A 14,465-nucleotide genomic window follows, 5' to 3' on the forward strand; every position below is an offset into this window, starting at 1 on the left:
GGAATGTTTTTGAATCTGTCATATGTTACCTTTCATACAACTTGATCTTGAATAGAAGGATATTAATTATACTGCACAAACCAAACTCTGACTCCAAACATATACATGTTCCTCTTTGCAATTTTGATGAAGTCTGTATGTGTGTGTAATGGGGCACAATTTGTACTCAGCATCTAAGAGAGATATCTAAATACTGGCACCATGGAGATCGCGCTGTCTTTGGTTCCAAAACTGTTCAACCTCTATTTTGAATGAAGCAACCATGACCCACTTACAGCCTGGAACAAGTTACTTCACCATTCTGTGTCTCAGTTACCTCATTGATAAAATAAGGATGATGAGAGCCATCTCCTAAGTATCATGTATAGGTGGTTGGAAATTATTTTATCTGGGTGGAGGAAGAAAACCACGGAGAGGGGAAAATATTAAATCAAATTATTATTTTAATCATTCTGTTACCAAACCAAACTTGGGTCTGCTCCCCTGCACCAGGTTATGGTGAAGGAAAGTGCAGCGTTTATTGTAAGGAGCCATATAAGTTGTCTGGGCCAGCTAGTGCTGAAAAAACCCGAACTCCCTGATGGGTTTCAGGAAAGTATTATTAAAGGACAGGTGAGGGAGGGAGGTCGCAGGGTATGTGATCTGCTTGTGCACGATTCTCTGACTGGTTGATGGTGAGGTAACAGGGAGGTGTCACAGGGGTTAACATTATCAATTCTTAGGCTCCAGTAGGCCTGGGGGGCTATGTACTCATGGTCATCACGTAGTTAACATATTCCATTTGGTGGGGAGTGTTCACATCTGTAAAACAACTCAGATATTATTATCTAGGTATCACCTCCCAAAGGCCCCACCTCCTTCAGAGAGGAGCTAAAGCTAAGGATATGGGGGAGGGGCCTGCCCCAGGAAGGCCCCATAGGGTCCTGCTTGGTTACAATTCAAAAGATGTTTGTTGAACACCATGATAAGAGCTGGGGGTGAGGGGGAGACAAATAAGTTTAAAACATGGCCTCTGCCATCGCAGAACTGGGGAGACAAGACAAACGCACAAAAAGTCATTGACCCGGACTTCCCTGGTGGTGCAGTAGTTAAGAATCCACCTGCCAATGCATGGGACACGAGATCAAGCCCTGGTCCGGGGACATCCCACATGCCGCGGAGCAACTAAGCCCGTGCGCCACAACTACTGAGCCTGTGCTCTAGAGCCCGCAAGCTACAACTACTGAGCCCCCGTGCCACAACTACTGAAGCCCACGCGCCTAGAGTCCATGCTCCGCTACAAGAGAAGCCACCGCAATGAGAAGCCCGCGCACCACAACAAAGAGTAGCCCCCGCTCACAGCAACTAGAGAAAGCCCGCACGCAGCAACAAAGATCGAATGCAGCCAAAAATAAATAATAAATAAATTTTTTAAAAAGTCATTGACCCAACATGAGGCAGTATGTGGTAAATACCATCTAGACTGTGAGCTCCTCTACTGCAGGGCCTGCATTCTGTTCATCTTGTTAAATGTGGAACGAATGAATGAGTAGTGCCAAAAGTGCAATAGCTCTTCTAAGGAGGAAGATACCATGGTGGGCTAGGAAGTTCCAGAAGCCTTCAAAGTTGGAGCTTGAGTCACACCTGGAGACATGGATAGGATTCAGATTATCAGAGGGGAGGGGAAAGGCTCTTTCTGGTGCGGGTAGCTGTGGGGATGAGGGAGAAGACACCTAGTATGTGGAAACTTGTGGGCTGGGGTGTAGGAATGGCCAGGGAATTTTTGGAAACGGTGAGTTTTAGAAACAATTGGAGGGGACGGTTTGTTCATTCACTCAACAAAACCCACAAAGCAGGAATACAGTGGTGAATGAGCGAGACTACAGTCCTTGACGTCATGGAGCTGGCCATCTGTTGACTATGGTGTTTAAATGGGTGTTTAGAAAAATAGGAGATTAAAAGGTAAGGAGAAAAAAGGCAAGAAGAAAAAAAGAAGGGTAGATTGAGGCTGATTGTGGAGAATGAAGCATTTGGACTTTATTTTCTAAGTGGTGGAGAGCAACTAAAGATTTCTAAGCAGGGGAGTGACAGGAGGAAGTATTGCATTTGAGATGTAAATCTGTTGTTGCTATCTTGGCTGGCACTGCTCTCACAGAATGCCACAGACTGGGTAGCTTATGAACAATACACATTTACTTCTCGTAGGTGCTGGAAGCTGAAGGTTCAAGATCAAGGCACCAGCAGATTTGGTGTCTGCTAAGGGTCCACTTTCTGGTTCACAGAAGAGGCCTTCTCACCATGCTTTCACATGGTGGAAGAGACAAGGGAGCTCTTGGGTTTCTTTTATAAGGGCACTGATCCCATTCATGAGGGCTCCACCCCCAGGACCTAATCACCTCTCAAAGGCCCCACCTCCTAATGTCATCACATTGTGGATTAGGCTTCAACATATGAATTTGGGAGGACACAAACTTTCAGTCTAGAGTGTAAAGGATGGGTTGGGGCAGAGAAGCTGAAGCTGGGCAGCTGGATGTCAAGTGTCCCCATACCAAACTGCGGTAGGAATAGGAAGGGAGAATATAAGGGAGCAACATCCCCGAGGGAGAACTAACAGAATGAAGTATTGATTAGACATAAGAACAGAAAGCATTCTCACGTTTTGAGCCTCAAGTATTTGTCATAATGATAATTTGATCAGGTCTTCTACTTAAAAAATTCTTGGGGGAAAACTGTGGCCTAAACCACTGGTTCAATCCTCTCTTCTCACTTAAGAATCACTAGGTTCCTCCCAAATGTGTCACTGGACATACTCTTCTAGGTACCTGGGTAGGGAACATCATACTTTACTTGGAATATAGGCCACTGCATTTCTTCGAAGAGTCAGTGCAAAATGAGGCAGCTTGTCATGTGAGTCAAGTCCTTTAAGCTTCTCGGATGAATGTTGCTATATTAAGACCAAGGACTGTTATGCAACAAGACCCAGCTACACCTTTCCTTGATGCCTGAACTTCTCAGTGAAGACCACCTGTTGAACTAGCAGGTGTCATTTTAGTTTTGAAAAATGTTCACATCTAGGGGTGAATTCTCCATTAATCTCATAGGATCTCAGTTTGAGTATTAGTCACTGGGGGATATAGAAAGAATATTCTAGAAAATGAACCAGTGGTAATTTTCACTAGAAGAATGCACGGAAATGTTTTTACAAAATACACTATGACCTGTATATAGCTAGAATAATAGTAGGATTTCAACTGGTCCATAACTGACAGTCCCTCAGAAACTGTATGAAAGAGGCATGCAAGGATCAGCTTTCCCACCTCCCCCCGCCAGAGCACGTGCTCTCTCTTTGGCTCCCACAGCCTGCTTTCCATCCCTTACCACATGTTGATGGAAGGCATGTGCTCCATGTCCCCATCCCCACTAGACTGTGAACACTTGAGAGCAACTGTACTTTATACCTTTTCAGATCACTAGTACCTGGCACAGAACCTGGAACATAGTAGGTGCTCAATAAAAACACTGGATGGATGGATGGTTGGACAGACAGATGGATAAAATATGTACATGCCCTTATTTGGCATGGATTTCAGGGCAGGCCAGGAGATCACTATATATTTTTTTTAACTTTAAAATGAAACCACATCAAAATTTCAAACTTTGCTCTGCCAAAGACCCTGGTAAGAAGAAAAAGAGACAAGTTAACAACTGGGAGAAAATATTTACAAATCATACATCTGACAAAGTACTTGTATCTACAATATAAAGAACTCTCAAAACTTAATGATAATAAATAATCCAATCAGAAACTAGACAAAAGACATGAACAGATATTTCACTGGAGAGAGTATACAGATGGCAAATGAGCACATGAAAAGTTGTTCAACATCATTAGCCATTACAGAAATACACATTAAAACCACAATGAGATAGTACCACACACCTATCAGAATGGCTGGGGGCTTCCCTGGTGGTGCAGTGGTTGGGAATCCGCCTGACAATGCAGGGGACACAGGTTTGAGCCCTGGACTGGGAAGATCCCATGTGCCGTGGAGCAAGTAAGCTTATGCACCACAGCTGCTGAGCCTGTGCTCTGGAGCCCATGAGCCACAACTACTGAGCCTAGAGTAGAGCTCTGCAATAAGAGAAGCCACTGCAATGAGAAGCCCGCACACCGCAACAGAGAGTAGGCCCCGCTCACCGCAACTAGAGAAAGCCCGTGCACAGCAACGAAGACCCAACGCAGCCAAAAATAAATAAATTTACAAAAAGCTTATGTATCAGAATGGCTGAAATTTAAAAAATCATCACAACACCAAGTGCTGGAGAGGATGCAGAGAAACGGAATCTCTCTTATGTTGCTGGTGGGAATGTAAAATGATGCAGCCACTCTAGAAAACAGTTGGGCAGGTCCTTTTAAAACTAAAACTGGGACTTCTGTGGTGGTCCATTGGTTAAGACTCTGCGCTTCCACTGCAGGGGGCACGGGTTCTATCCCTGGTCAGGGAAGTTCCAAATGCTGTGCGGTGTGGCCAAAAATTTAAAAAAATAATTTAAAAAATTAAAAAAATAAAAAAATAAAAATGGGCTTACCATACTACCCAGACCTTGCACTCAGGCATTCTTCCCAGAGAAATGAAAACTTGTTTTCACACAGAAACTTCTACACAAACATCATAGCAGCTTTATTTGTAAGAGTCAAAGACTGAAAGCTACCCAAATGTCTTGCAATGGGTGACTGGTTAAACTATGGTAATCCATACCATGGAATACTACTCAACAATAAAAAGAACAAACTATTGAATTATGGACTCAATGTTTGTGTTCCCCCCTCAAAGTTGATATGTTGAAGCCCTAGTCCCCCCCCACCCCACAGTGAGATGATGTTTGGAGGTGGGGCCTTTGGGACGTCATCTGGTTTAGATGAGGTTTTGAGGGTGGGACCCTCATTATGGGATTGGTGCCATTATAAAAAGAGCAAGAGACACCAGAGTGTGCTTGCACTCACTGTCCCTCTCTCTCCCTCCCTTCCCTGCCGTCCTACACACAGAGGAAAGGCCTCTTGAGGACATAGCAAGAAGTCAGCTGTCTGCAAGCCAGGAAAAGGGCCTTCACCAAGAACTGAATCTACCATATCTTGATCTTGGACTTCTAGCCTCCAGAACTGTGAGAAATAAATGTCTATAGTTTAAGCCACCCAGTCTGTTGTATTTTGTTACAGCCACCTAAGCTAAGACATATTGGACATATCACAACTAGATGGACATATCTTCAGGGAATTATGTTGAATGAAAAAAAAAAAGCCAATCTCAGAAGGATACATACTGCATGGTTCCATTTGTATAACCTTAATGGAATAACATAATTCTAGAGATGGAGAATGGCTTAGTATTGCCAGGGGATTGGGATGGGGGAGGTAAGAGGGATGGGTGTGGCAATAAAGGAATAACCTGAGCGAGACTTGTGGAGATGGTAGAGCTCAGTGTCTTGATCGCAGTGGTGGTTACACAAAGCTACACATGTGATAGCTTTGCACAGAGCCATACACACACACACACATATACACACATGCACACACACAAATGAGTGCATGTAAAACTGGTGAAATCTGAATAAAATCTGTGGATTGTACATTTCCTGATTTTCATTTTGTACTGTTATGCAATTTCCTGTGAATCTATAATTATTTCAAAATTAAAAGTTTTTATGCACCTGAAACTAATATAAAATTGTAAATCAAACTATACTTCAATTAAAATTTTTTTTCTAATTTAAAAAAGATTGTTTTCTAAAAAAGAAACCAGTTAGCATTTCTGACTTGCAACTTTGTTTTTTCTTTATGTACTCCCTCTCTTTTAAATACTGCTTCTTACGTGTGATTTGTGAGAACCTTGAGGCAATTAAAATATACCTAGAGGCTTCAAAGGTGCCTTTAAAGATGTAATCCTTTTGGGCTTCCGGGAAGATTGCGGAACAGTAAGACGCGGAGATCACCTTCCTCCCCACAGATACACCAGAAATACATCTACACGTGGAACAACTCCTACAGAACACCTAGTGAACACTGGCAGAAGACCTCAGACCTCCCAAAAGGCAAGAAACCCCCCACATACCTGGGTAGGGCAAAAGAAAAAAGAATAAACAGAGACAAAAGGATAGGGTCGGGACCTGCACCAGTGGGAGGGGGCTTTGAAGGAGGAAAGGGTTCCACACACTAGGAAGCCCCTTCGCGGGCGGACACTGCGGGTGGCGGAGGGGGAAAGCTTTGGGGCTGCGGAGAAGAGCGCAGCCACAGGGGTGCGGAGGGCAAAGCGGAGAGATTCCCGCACAGAGGGTCAGGGCCGACCGGCACTCACCAGCCCGAGAGGCTTGTGTGCTCGCCCGCCGGGGCAGGCGGGCCTGGGAGTTGAGGCTTGGGCTTAGGTCGGAGCGCCGGGAGAGGACTGGGGTTGGCGGCGTGAACACAGTCTTCCGGGGGTTAGTGCACCACGGCTAACCGGGAGGGAGTCCGGGGAAAAGTCTGGACCTGCCAAAGAGGCAAGAGACTTTTTCTTCCCTCTTTGTTTCCTGGTGCGCGAGGAGAGGGGATTCAGAGCGCTGCTTAAAGGAGCTCCAGGGATGGGCGCGAGGCGCGGCTAAAAGCGCGGACCCCAGAGACGGGAATGAGACGCTACTAAGGCTGCTGCTGCCGCCACCAAGAGGCCTGTGTGTGAGCACAGGTCACTATCCACGCCCCCCTTCCGGGGAGCCTGTGCAGCCCACTACTGTCAGGGTCCCGGAATCCAGGGACAACTCCCCCGGGAGAGCGCACGTCACGCCGGCCTCTGCCGCCGCAGGCCCGCCCCGCACTGCGTGCCCCTCCCTCCCCCCCCCGGCCTGAGTGAGCCAGAGCCCCCGAGTCAGCGGCTCCTTTAACCCCGTCCTGTCTGAGGGAAGAACAGACGCCCTCCGGCGACCTACACGCAGAGGCGGTGCCAAATCCAAAGCTGAGCCCCTGGGAGCTGTGACAACAAAGAAGAGAAGGGAATCTCTCCCAGCAGCCTCAGAAGCAGCGGATTAAAGCTCCACAATCAACTTGATGTACCCTGCATCTATGGAATACATGAATAGACAACGAATCATCCCAAATTGAGGAGGTGGACTATGAGAGCAAGATTTATGAATTTTTCCCCTTTTCCTCTTTCTGTGAGTGTGTATGTGTATGCTTCTGTATGAGATTATATCTGTATAGCTTTGCTTCCACCATTTGTCCTAGGGATCTATCCTTCCTTTTTTTTGTTTTAAAAAATTTTTTTTCTTAATAATTATTTTTTTATTTTAATAACTTAATTATATTTTATCTTACTTTATTTTATTTGACTTTATCTTCTTTCTTTCCTTCTTTTTTTCCTTCCTTGCCTCCTAACTTCCTTCCTTCCTCCCTCCCTCTCTCCCTCCTTTCTTTTCTTTCTACTTCTACTAATTCTTTCTACTTTTTCTCCCTTTTATTCTGAGCTGTGTGGATGAAAGGCTCTTGGTGCTGCAGTCAGGAGTCAGTGATGTGCCTCTGAGGTGGGAGAGCCAACTTCAGGACACTGGTCCACAAGAGACCTCCCAGATCCACATAATATCAAACGGCGAAAATCTCCCAGAGATCTCCATCTCAACACCAGCACCCAGCTTCACTCAACGACCAGCAAGCTACAGTGCTGGACATACTATGCCAAACAACTAGCAAGACAGGAACACAACCCTGCCCATTGGCAGAGAGGCTGCCTAACATCATAATAAGTCCACAGACACCCCAAAACACACCACCAGACATGGACCTGCCCACCAGAAAGTCAAAATCCAGCCTCATCCACCAGAACACAGGCACTAGCCCCCTCCACCAGGAAGCCTACACAACCCACTGAACCAACCTTAGCCCCTGGGGACAGACACCAAAAACAACGGGAACTACAAACCTGCAGGCTGCAAAAAGGAGACCCCAAACACAGTAAGATAAGCAAAATGAGAAGACAGAAAAACACACAGCAGATGAGGGAGCAAGATAAAAACCCACCAGACCTAACAAATGAAGAGGACACAGGCAGTCTACCTGAAAAAGAATTCAGAATAATGATAGTAAAGATGATCCACAGTCTTGGAAGTAGAATGGACAAAATGTAAGAAACATTTAACAAGGACCTAGAAGAACTAAAGATGAAACAAACAACGATGAACAACACAATAAATGAAATGAAAAATACTCTAGATGGGATCAATAGCAGAATAAATGAGGCAGAAGAACGGATAAGTGACCTGGAAGATAAAATAGTGGAAATAACTACTGCAGAGCAGAATAAAGAAAAAAGAATGAAAAGAACTGAGGACAGTCTCAGAGACCTCTGGGACAACATTAAACGCACCAACATTCGAATTATAGGGGTTCCAGAAGAAGAAGAGAAAAAGAAAGGGACTGAGAAAATATTTGAAGAGATTATAGTTGAAAACTTCCCTAATATGGGAAAGGAAATCGTTAATCAAGTCCAGGAAGCACAGAGAGTCCCATACAGGATAAATTCAAGGAGAAATACGCCAAGACACATATTAATCAAACTGTCAAAAACTAAATACAAAGAAAGCATATTAAAAGCAGCAAGGGAAAAACAACAAATAACACACAAGGGAATCCCCATAAGGTTAACAGCTGATCTCTCAGCAGAAACTCTACAAGCCAGAAGGGAGTGGCAGGACATACTGAAAGTGATGAAGGAGAAAAACCTGCAACCAAGATTACTCTACCCAGCAAGGATCTCATTCAGATTTGATGGAGAAATTAAAACCTTTACAGACAAGCAAAAGCTGAGAGAGTTCAGCACCACCAAACCAGCTCGACAACAACTGCTAAAGGAACTTCTCTAGGCAAGAAACACAAGAGAAGGAAAAGACCTACAATAACGAACCCAAAACAATTAAGAAAATGGGGATAGGAACATACATATCGATAATTACCTTAAAGGTAAATGGACTAAAAGCTCCCACCAAAAGACACAGATTGGCTGAATGGATACAAAAACAAGACCCATATATATGCTGTCTACAAGAGACCCACTTCAGACCTAGAGACACGTACAGACTGAAAGTAAGGGGACGGAAAAAGATATTTCATGCAACTGGAAACCAAAAGAAAGGTGGAGTAGCAATCCTCATATCAGACAAAATAGACTTAAAAATAAAGACTATTAGAAGAGACAAAGAAGGACACTACGTAAGGATCAAGGGATCGATCCAAGAAGAAGATAAAACAATTGTAAATATTTATGCGCCCAACATAGGAGCACCTCAATACATAAGGCAAATACTAACAGCCATAAAAGGAGAAATCAACAGTAACACAATCATAGTAGGGGACTTTAACACCCCACTTTCACCAATGGACAGATCATCCAAAATGAAAAGAAATAAGGAAACACAAGCTTTAAATGATACATAAAACAAGATGGACTTAATTGATATTTATAGGACATTCCATCCAAAAACAACAGAATACACATTTTTCTCAAGTGCTCATGTAACATTCTCCAGGATAGATCATATCTTGGGTCACAAGTCAAGCCTTGGTAAATTTAAGAAAATTGAAATTGTTTCAAGTATGTTTTCCAACCACAATGCTATGAGACTAGATTCAATTACAGGAAAAGATCTGTAAAAAATACTAACACATGGAGGCTAAACAATACACTCCTTAATAACGAAGTGATCACTGAAGAAATTAAAGAGGAAATAAAAAAATACCTAGAAACAAATGACAATGGAGACACGATGACCCAAAACCTATGGGATGCAGCAAAAGCAGTTCTAAGAGGGAAGTTTATACCAATACAATCCTACCTTAAGAAACAGGAAACATCTCGAATAAACAACCTAACCTTGCACCTAAAGCAATTAGAGAAAGAAGAACAAAAAAACCCCAAAGTTAGCAGAAGGAAAGAAATCATAAAAATCAGATCAGAAATAAATGAAAAAGAAATGAAGGAAACGATAGCAAAGATCAATAAAACTAAAAGCTGGTTCTTTGAGAAGATAAACAAAATTGATAAACTGTTAGCCAGACTCATCAAGAAAAAAAGGGAGAAGACTCAAATCAATAGAATTAGAAACGAAAAAGAAGTAACAACTGACACTGCAGAAATACAAAAGATCATGAGAGACGACTACAAGCAACTCTATGACAATCAAATGGACAACCTGGAAGAAATGGACAAATTCTTAGAAATGCACAACCTGCGAAGACTGACTCAAGAATAAATAGAAAATATGAACAGACCAATCACAAGCACTGAAATTGAAACTGTGATTAAAAATCTTCCAACAGGGCTTCCCTGGTGGTGCAGTGGTTGAGAGTCCGCCTGCCAATGCAGGGGACACAGGTTCGTGCCCCGGTCCGGGAAGATCCCACATGCCGCAGAGCGGCTGGGCCCATGAGCCACGGCCGCTGAGCCTGTGCGTCCAGAGCCCGTGCACGGCAACGGGAGAGGCCACAACAGTGAGAGGCCTGCATACCGCAAAAACAAAACAAAACAAAACAAAACAAAAATCTTCCAACAAACAAAAGCCCAGGACCAGAGGGCTTCACAGGCGAATTCTATCAAACATTTAGAGAAGAGCTAACACCTATCCTTCTCAAACTCTTCCAAAATATAGCAGAGGGAGGAACACTCCCAAACTCATTCTACGAGGCCATCATCACCCTGATACTAAAACCAGACAAGGATGTCACAAAGAAAGAAAACTACAGGCCAATATCACTGATGAACATAGATGCAAAAATCCTCAACAAAATACTAGCAAACAGAATCCAACAGCACATTAAAAGGATCATACACCATGATCAAGTGGAGTTTATTCCGGGAATGCAAGGATTCTTCAGTATATGCAAAACAATCAATGTGATAAACCATATTAACAAATTGAAGGAGAAAAACCATATGATCATCTCAATAGATGCAGAGAAAGCTTTCGACAAAATTCAACACCCATTTATGATAAAAACCCTGCAGAAAGTAGGCATAGAGGGAACTTTCCTCAGCATAATAAAGACCATATATGACAAACCCACAGCCAACATCGTCCTCAATGTTGAAAAACTGAAAACATTTCCACTAAGATCAGGAACAAGACAAGGTTGCCCACTCTCACCACTCTTATTCAACATAGTTTTGGAAGTGTTAGCCACAGCAATCAGAGAAGAAAGGAAATAAAAGGAATCCAAATCGGAAAAGAAGAAGTAAAGCTGTCACTGTTTGCAGATGACATGATACCATAGGTAGAAAATCCTAAAGATGCCACCAGAAAGCTACTAGAGCTAATCAATGAGTTTGGTAAAGTAGCGGGATACAAAATCGATGCACAGAAATCTCTTGCATTCCTATACACTAATGATGAAAAATCTCAAAGAGAAATTAAGGAAACACTCCCATTTACCACTGCAACAAAAAGAATAAAATATCTAGGAATAAACCTACGTAAGGAGACAAAAGACCTGTATGCAGAAAATTATAAGACACTGATGAAAGAAATTAAAGATGATACAAATAGATGGAGAGATATACCATGTTCTTGGATTGGAAGAATCAACATTGTGAAAATGACTCTACTACCCAAAGCAACCTACAGATTCAATGCAATCCCTATCAAACTACCACTGGTATTTTTCACAGAACTAGAAAAAAAAATTTCACAATTTGTATGGAAACACAAAAGACCCCGAATAGCCAAAGCAATCTTGAGAACGTAAAACAGAGCTGGAGGAATCAGGCTCCCTGACTTCAGACTATACTACAAAGCTACAGTTATCAAGACAGTATGGTACTGGCACAAAAACAGAAAGATAGATCAATGGAATAGGATAGAAAGCCCAGAGATAAACCCATGCACATATGGTCACCTTATCTTTGATAAAGGAGGCAGGAATGTACAGTGGAGAAAGGACAGCCTCTTCAATAAGTGGTGCTGGGAAAACTGGACAGGGACATGTAAAAGTATGAGATTACATCACTCCCTAACACCATACACAAAAATAAGCTCAAAATGGATTAGAGACCTCAATGTAAGACCAGAAACTATCAAACTCTTAGAGGAAAACATAGGCAGAACACTCTATGGCATAAATCACAGCAAGATCCTTTCTGACCCACCTCCCAGAGAAATGGAAATAAAACCAAAAATAAACAAATGGGACCTAATGAAACTTCAAAGCTTTTGCACAGCAAAGGAAACCATAAAGAAGACCAAAAGACAGCCCTCAGAATGGGAGAAAATATTTGCAAATGAAGCAACTGACAAAGGATTAATCTCTAAAATTTACAGGCAGCTCCTGCAGCTCAATAACAAAAAAATAAACAACCCAATCCAAAAATGGGCAGAAGACCTAAATAGACATTTCTCCAAAGTACATATACAGACTGCCAACAAACACATGAAAGAATGCTCAACATCACTAATCATTAGAGAAATGCAAATCAAAACAACAATGAGATATCATCTCACACCAGTCAGAATGGCCATCATCAAAAAATCTAGAAACAATAAATGCTGGAGAGGGTGTGGAGAAAAGGGCACACTCTTGCACTGTTGGTGGGAATGTAAATTGATACAGCCACTGTGGAGAACAGTATGGAGGTTCCTTAAAAAACTGCAAATAGAACTACCATATGACCCAGCAATCCCACTACTGGGCATATACCCTGAGAAAACCATAATTCAAAAAGTGTCATGTGCCAAAATGTTCATTGCAGCTCTATTTACAATAGCCCGGAGATGGAGACAGCCTAAGTGTCCATCATCGGATGAATGGATAAAGAAGATGTGGCACATATATACAATGGAATATTACTCGGCCATAAAAAGAAATGAAATTGAGCTATTTGTAATGAGGTGGATAGACCTAGAGTCTGTCATACAGAGTGAAGTAAGTCAGAAGGAGAAAGACAAATACCATATGCTAACCCATATATATGGAATTTAAGAAAAAAAAATGTCATGAAGAACCTAGGGGTAAGACAGGAATAAAGACACAGACCTACTAGAGAATGGAGTTGAGGATATGGGGAGGGGAAAGGTAAGCTGTGAGAAAGCGAGAGAGTGGCATGGCCATCTATACACTACCAAACGTAAAATAGGTAGCTAGTGGGAAGCAGCCGCATAGCACAGGGAGATCAGCTCGGTGCTTTGTGACCACCTATAGGGGTGGGATACGGAGGGTGGGAGGGAGGGAGACGCAAGAGGGAAGAGATATGAGGACATATGTGTATATATAACTGATGCACTTTGTTATAAAGCAGAAACTAAGACACCATTGTAAAGCAATTATACTCCAATAAAGATGTAAAAAATAATAATAATAGAATAGGTAACTAATAAGAACCTACTGTATAGCACAGGGAACTCTACTCAATATGCTGTAATGACTTATATGGGAAAAGCATCTAAAAAAGAGTGGATATATGTATATGTGTAACTGATTCACTTTGCTGTACAGCAGAAACTAATACAATATTTTAAATAAAAAAAAAGATGTAATCCTTTTGTTATTGCTTTGTGGTGGTAAAAGTGGGAGCCGATTTCTTTTTTTGTTTGTTTGTTTTTAATATCTTTATTGAGATATGAGATATACGCACATATGTGCATGGGTTTATCTCTGGGCTTTCTGTCCTGTTCCATTGATCTATATTTCTGTTTTTGTGCCAGCACCATACTGTCCTGGTTACTGTAGTTTTGTAGGGGAGCCAATTTCTTTCAAAGGCCTAATACCAATCCCCTCTCCTTTCCTTTCTTCCTGGTTAGTGAAGTCATCATCGCCTTCCTCCTTGATAAACTCTTCTGACAAATGTTGGGTGAAGTGTTTTCTGAGGATCCTGGAAGATGAATAGAGAGTGTCAAGAAATGTAAACTAGTCAGTAACATACATGCTGAACTTTCCTCTTGTCATTTCCCCCAAAGGTTTATTGGACCATCATGCTCTTCAGTTAACCTAACTTTAATAGCAGGCTGGGCTCCTTACTTGGTGGTTAATTAACCATCACAAGTTTGTATTATTTCTTGACCTCATCACAAGGACAGCTGGAGAACTGTCTTAGTCCTTTCAGGCTGCTATAACAAAATGCCACAGACTGGGTAACATAAACAACAGACATTTATTTCTCACAGTTCTGGAGCCTGGAAGTCCAAGATCAAGGTGCTGGCAGATTCAGTGTCTGGTGAAACCCATTTCTTAGTTCCCAGAAGATCATCTTCTTGCTGTGCCCTCACTTGACGCAGGGGGCTAGGGAGCTCTCTGGGGTCTCTTTTTACAAGGGCACTAATCCCATTCTTAAGGGCTCTGCCCTCATGGCCTAATCACCTCCCAAAGGCCCCAGCTCCTAATTTCATCATCTTGGGAGTTGGAATTTCAACATTAGGAGGAACACTTCTCCTAGGTCCTCCAGTTGAGGGGACCCAGCAGTGGTTGGATGGGGAAGCAGAGA

Source organism: Lipotes vexillifer, unplaced genomic scaffold, assembly GCF_000442215.2.
Source record: "Lipotes vexillifer unplaced genomic scaffold, Lipotes_vexillifer_v1.1 scaffold1439, whole genome shotgun sequence".
NCBI classification, from domain to species: Eukaryota; Metazoa; Chordata; class Mammalia; order Artiodactyla; family Lipotidae; genus Lipotes; species Lipotes vexillifer.